Source organism: Oncorhynchus mykiss, chromosome 9 (genome assembly GCF_057628025.1).
Source record: "Oncorhynchus mykiss isolate SJ-2025 chromosome 9, ASM5762802v1, whole genome shotgun sequence".
Lineage (NCBI taxonomy): Eukaryota > Metazoa > Chordata > Actinopteri > Salmoniformes > Salmonidae > Oncorhynchus > Oncorhynchus mykiss.
The window spans coordinates 50,968,971-50,975,936 of record NC_143030.1 but is presented as its reverse complement, the minus strand read 5'-3'; positions in this window follow the sequence as shown (position 1 = coordinate 50,975,936).

The window sequence follows — 6,966 nt, the reverse complement described above, 5'->3', positions numbered from 1 at the left end:
CTGGTGAACAGGTCAGGGTTCCATAGCCGCAGGCAGAACAGTTGAAACTGGAGCAGCATAACGGCCAGGTGGACTGGGGACAGCAAGGAGTCATCATGCCAGGTAGTCCTGAGGCATGGTCCTAGGACCCAGGTCCTCCGAGAGAGCGAGAAAGAAAGAGAGAAAGAGAGAATTAAGACCGGATAAGACAGGAGAAATACTCAAGATATAACAGACTGACCCTAGCCCCCGACACAAACTACTGCAGCACAAATACTGGAGGCTGAGACAGGAGGGGTCAGGAGACACTGTGGCCCCATCCAATGAGACCCCCGGACAGGGCCAAAAGATATAACCCCACCCACTTTGCCAAAGCACAGCCCCCACACCACTCATCACCTGTTATTACCTCAGCCTATATTTGGCAGTTCCCCAGCTATGTTCCCCGCTTCTACATTGATTGTTCTTTGTTTATGTTACCTGTTTGCTGACGCTGTTCTTGTCTCGTTCCATGTCCATTATTTATTAAATGTTTTACTCCCCGTACCTGCTTCGCCTCTCCAGTGTCATTCCATGTGACAGATCGAAGCAATCTTGAAGTGTGAAATCAGATTGGTCAGACCATCGTTGGATAGACCTAAGCACAGGTGCTTCCTGTTTTACTTTCTGCCTATAGGAGGGGAGCAACAAGATTAAGTCATGGTCAGATTTGCCAAAGGGAGGGTGGGGGGCCTTGTATGCATCGTGGAAGTTAGAATAGCAGTGGTCGAGTGTGTTACTCGCTCGTGTACTGCAATCCATATGCTGATAGATTTTAGGTAACCTTGTTCTCATATTAGCTTTGTTAAAATCTCCAGCTACAATAAATGCAGCCTCCGGAAATATGATTTCCAGTTTACATATAGTCCAGTGAAGTTCCTTGATGGCCGTCTTGGTATCCGCTTGCGGGGGATATACACGGCCGTGACGATAACCGAGGAGAGTTCCCTTGGGAGATAATATGGTTGGTATTTGATTGTGAGGAATTCTAGGTCAGGTGAACAAAATGACTTGAGTTCTATGTTACAATTATACCATGAGTCGTTAATCATGAAACATACACCCCCTCCCCTTCTTCTTACCAGAGAGATGTTTGTTTCTGTCGGCACGATGCACTGAAAATCCTGTTGGCTGTATGGACTCCGACAGCATGTCCCCAGCTAGCCATGTCTCCGTGAAACAGAGTATGTTACAATCCCGGATATCTCTTTGGAAAGCAACTCTTGGCCTGATTTCGTTGACTTTGTTAACTAGGGATTGGACATTAGCGAGTAATATACTCGGAAGCGGTGGGTGGTGTGCGCGCATATGAAGCCTCACTAAAAGACCCTCCGGCAACTTCTCTGACGGCGTTGTTTTGGGTCGGCCTCTGGAATCAGTTTAAATGCCCTGGGAGGTGCAGACAAAGGATGTGCTTTGGGAAAGTCGTATTCCTGGTCGTAGCACTGGTTGTGCTGGTAAGTTGACGTCTCTCTGATATCCAATAGTTCTTCCCGGCTGTATGTAATAACACTGAAGGTTTTCTGGGCTAACAATGTAAGAAATAATACATTAAAAAAAACTAAATACTGCACAGTTTCCTAAGGACTTGAAGCGAGGCTGAAATCTCTATCGGTGCCATTTTGCAACTAGTATGTTCCTTGATGGCCATCTTTACGAATGTGGCAGAAATCTGCTCTAAAGCAGTTTCCACACCCATTGGATGTATTGATCCTAATATGGTAGCCATATCTAGTTCCAAAGACTGGACCTAAAATTGTGTATTAACTATCATACAAGAGGTTTAACTATGATTCCTATGTCAAAGATGTGAAAAATATTTGGTGGTCTGATGTGTGTAATGAGGAACAACAAAGGCCACACTTGGCACACAGTTCAGACACTCATCAGTACCACACAAGAAATGCAGCCAGAGGTCTTTTCACAGTTTCCAGGTCCAGATCAGAGGCTGAGAAACACACAGTATTAAATAGAGCCATGACTGCATGGAACTCTCTGCCACCCAAGGGTAACTCAAGCTAGCAACAAAACCAGATTCAAAAACCAGATAAAAGAACACATTACGGCACGACGGGGACTGTGAATAGACACTGACATTTGAATGTATTTTGTATTATATTTTGCATTGTATTATGTATTTTATGTATTTTGTTTGTGTTTTTGTTTCTTGTTTGGACCCCCGGAAGAGTAGCCGATGCTTCGGCAGCAGTTACTTGGGAATCCTAATTAAATGCTTATTTTTTTACATTCACAATGTATTGCCAGGTGTTCTCCCTGGTATATCAGATTCATTATGCTATATGGGCTCTCTCTTTCTCTGTTCTTTGTTCTCTTGCGAGTATATTACCTTTTGCTGTGTCCTTATAATTTCAAGTCCCTAGATCATACAATACCTGGCAGGGAAATACGACATCTTTCTCAAGCTATGAAAAAGCTATCAAACTCCTTTTTTTTTTTACAGAAAATGATGACGTCTGTTCGGCCTCCCTCTTTCTCCATCTTTTAGGTAAAATCTAGAGCACAGCTTGATTTTAATCCTCCCACCCACCCATTACACCCATCGCCTGTAAGTCAATATTACATTGAATAATTTCCCCCTGAAAATTATTAACAAAACTACAATTTCACGTCAAGATCAAACCATATTATCAATTTGCAGTGAATCTGCGTTATTATTGTCAGCTTTGAAGGTCTTGTTAAGGTCCAAACTTTAGTTCCATCTACTGATACAAAAGTAAGGTGTAACGGCTTTCTTCTATCTCCTCCTCGGATGAGGAGGTGTAGCAAGGATCGGACCAAAATGCAGCGTGTAGATTGCGATCCATGTTTATTCAACAATGATAAACCATGAACTGTACGAAAACAATAAACGTAATGTGAAAACCGAAACAGCCTAAACTGGTGCAAACTAACACAAGACAGTTACAAGGACACTAAGGACAATCACCCACAAAACACTCAAAGAATATGGCTGCCTAAATATGGTTCCCAATCAGAGACAACGATAAACACCTGCCTCTGATTGAGAACCACTTCAGACAGCCATAGACTTAACTAGAACACCCCACTAAGCTACAATCCCAATACCAACACACCACATACAAAAACCCATGCCACACCCTGGCCTGACCAAATAAATGAAGATAAACACAAAATACTTTGACCAGGGCGTGACATAAGGCTCAATTCCCCTCCCCCTTAGCCCCTCCCCTCCATTTTGTGCAATCCTGTCTGAAGTGTCTGAAGTGGGAGTGATGTCTCGATTCAACTTTAAACTAGGTATAGTGCATTTTCAGCCCTCTAGTTGGACCTCCAAATGAAGCAAATCGAGTTGCAGACTTCCTAGCGAGTTGTAATCAAACTACCCATGAAGCTCTGCGACCCAGGCTGGAAAGTTTCTGCAGGAAAGATGGCTGCCAAAAATAATAGGATGGAACCAAATGTAAGTAATTAGAACTTCCTATCAAATCATGCAAACATTTTACAGTTAAGAGGAATATGTTAGTTAATGTAGAGGAACACGATTATGCATATTCATGCATGGGGGCTTGCAAGCCGAAGAACACAATCCCAACCGTGAAGCACAGGGGTGGCAGCATCATGTGGTGGTGGTGCTTTGCTGCAGGAGGGACTGGTGCATTTCACAAAATAGATGGCATGAGTCAAGAAAATTATGTGGATGTATTGAAGCAACATCTCAAGACATCAGTCAGGAAGTTAAAACTTGGTCGCAAATGGGTCTTCCAAATGGACAATGACCCCTAGCATACTTCCAAAGTTGTGGCAAAATGGCTTAAGGACAACGAAGTCAAGATTTTGGAGTGGTCATCACAAAGCCCTGACCTCAATCTTATAGAACATTTGAGGTCAGAACTGAAAAAGCATGTGCGAGCAAGAAGGCCTACAAACCTGGCTCAGTTACACCAGCTCTGTCAGGAGAAATGGGCCAAAATTCACCCAACTTATTGTGGAAGGCTACCCGAAACGTTTGACCCAAGTTAAACAATTTAAAGGCAATGCTACCAAATACTAATTATGTGTATGTAAACTTCTGACCCACTGGAATGTGATGAAAGAAATAAAAGCTTAAATAAATCATTCTCTCTACTATTATTCTGACATTTCACATTTTTTAAATAAAGTGGTGATCCTAACTGACCTAAGACAGGGAATTTTTTAGTTATTTGGATAAGGTGTATGCAAACTTCCAAAAAAAGACAAGGTTAGCCTATGGATGTGTAGCTACAGTGCATTCAGAAAGTATTCAGACCCCTTCACTTTTTAAAAACATTTTCGAGTCACAGCCTTATTCTAAAATGGATTAAAATATATTTTCCCCTCAGAAATCTACAAACAATAACCCATCATGACAAAGCAAAAACAGGTTTTTAGACATTTTTCCAAATGTATTGAACATTAAAAACATATTTTTTTATTAAGTATTCAGACCCTTTGCTATGAGACTCGAAATTGAGGTCAGGTGCATCCTGTTTCCATTGATACTCCTTGAAATGTTTCTACAACTTGATTGGAGTCCACCTGTGGTAAATTTATTGGACATGATTTGAAAAGGCACACACCTGTCTGTATAAGGTCCCACATTTGACAGTGCATGTTTGAGCAAAAACCAAGTCGTTAAGGTGGAAGGAATTGTCCATAGAGCTCCGAGACAGGATTGTGTTGAGGCACAGATCTGTGGAAGGGTAACAAAACATTTCTGCAGCATTGAAGCTCCCCAAGAACATAGTGGCTTCCATCATTCTTAAATGGAAGAAGTTTGGAACCACCAAGACTCTTCCTAGAGCTGGCCACCCTGTCAAACTGAGCAATCATGGGAGAAGGGTCAGGAAGGTGAACAAGAACCAGATGGTCACTCTGAGAGAGCTCCAGAGTTCCTCTGTGGAGATGGGAGAAATTTCCAGAAGGACAATCATCTCTGCAGCGCTTCACCAATCAGGCCTTTATGGTAGAGTGGCCAGACGGAAGCCACTCCACAGTAAAATACACATGACAGCCTGTTTGGAGTTTGCCAAAAGGCATCTAAAGGACTCTTAGACCATGTGAAACAAGATTCTCTGGTCTGATGAAATCAAGATTGAACTTTGGCCTGAATGGCAAGCTTCACGTCTGGAGGAAACCAGGCACCATCCCTACGGTGAAGCATGGTGGTGGCATCGCAGGAGTGGTTTCGGGACAAGTCTCTGAGTGGCCCAGCCATAAGCCGGACTTAAAACTGATCGAACATCAGAGGAGAGAATAGATGTGCAGCGATGCTCCCCATTCAACCTGACAGAGCTTGAGAGGCTCTACAGGTGTGCCAAGCTTGTAGTGTCATACCCAAGAAGACTCCAGGCTGCCAAATGTGCTTCAACAAAGTACTGAGTAAACGGTCTGAATGTAATATTTCAATTTTTATTTTTACACATTTTTGCTTTGTCATTATGGGGTATTGTGTGTAGATTGATGAGGATTTTTTTTAAATCAATTTTTTAACAAAGCTGTAATGTAACAAAATCACCCCCACACCATACCACCTCCTCCTCCATGCCTTATGGTGGGAAATACACATAGATCATCCATTTACCCATACCGCGTCTCACAAAGATACCAAAAATCTCAAATTTGGACTCCAGACCAAAGGACACATTTGCACCGGTCTAATGCCCATTGCTCGTGTTTCTTGGCCCAAGCAAGTCTCTTCTTCTTATTGGTGTCCTTTAGTAGAGGTTTCTTTGCAGCAATTCAACCATGAAGACCTGATTCACACCGTCTCCTCTGAACAGTTGATGTTGAGATGTCTGTTACTTGAACTCCGTGAAGGGTCTTCCATTCCTGTTGCGGTCCTCATGAGAGCCAGTTTCATCATAACACTTGATGGTTTTTGCAACTGCACTTGAAGAAACTTTCAAAGTTCTTGAAATTTTCCGGATTGTTTGACCTTCAGGTCTTAAAGTAATGATGGACTGTAATTTCTCTTTGCTTATTTGAACTGTTCCCACTGAGGCCAAACTCTAATACAAACACCAATACCAGATGAGCTGATTCCCTCTCTTATCACCCAGACAGAAGGGTCATTGTGAATACAGTTTTCAGTGTTCTCTCTTTCCAAAGGGATTTTCGAGGGATATAGATACAGGTCATCATTAACAATGGAGATAGAACTATAGTAGACAAACATATGCTTATTGTGATCAGCGAGTTGATTGCACAGGTTGAGTGAGGATATCCTTGATCAGACTTTGGATAAGCAAGGAGAGCTGCAGAGTTTCATGCTGTAGAGGTTAATGCTAATAAGAATCAGAATTATAGCCAACTTGATGGATGCATTCTAGAACCCGTCTGTTTTTACCCGCTTTAATTACAAATCAAGCCGCATGAACCTAACTTTTACATTGAGAGCTGCAGCATTTACTTATAAACGTGATCATCATCTTTATGCTGTAGTTCACAATGCTTCATAGGAAACCTTTTTTTTTTTTTTATGAGAAACCGACTTAGTCTTCTGATGGATCTTGTCCTCCTTAATCGCGGTTGTAGCGATTGTCTTCCAGTGTGTGATCTCTCCAGTGAATGACGTTCTTTCTCTTCGCTGGGCTGCTGTTGTTTTTCATGTCTATATTTGGCCCGGGTGTTGGCTGTTTGTTGTCATCTGTGGAGGAAGGTGGAAGAAGCCCTGAGAGCATGTGATTGCAGGGCTCACTCTGTCAGTGTCAATCCCAGGCCTAATCCTCCACTTCCCTGCCTCTAAATCCTCCCCTCAGGCATCCAAACTCTCCCATCTAGACAAATCATCATCACGTATGCTTTTCTCCACGAGGAAGCAGATAGATTATATGCAATAAAATGTAGGCTCTGTTCCCTAACACAGATAGTGGATTAGAATAACCAGTATGGGTAGAGGGACAGCAAATGTCACAGTATGACACAGAGGACAATGAAGTTAGGGGT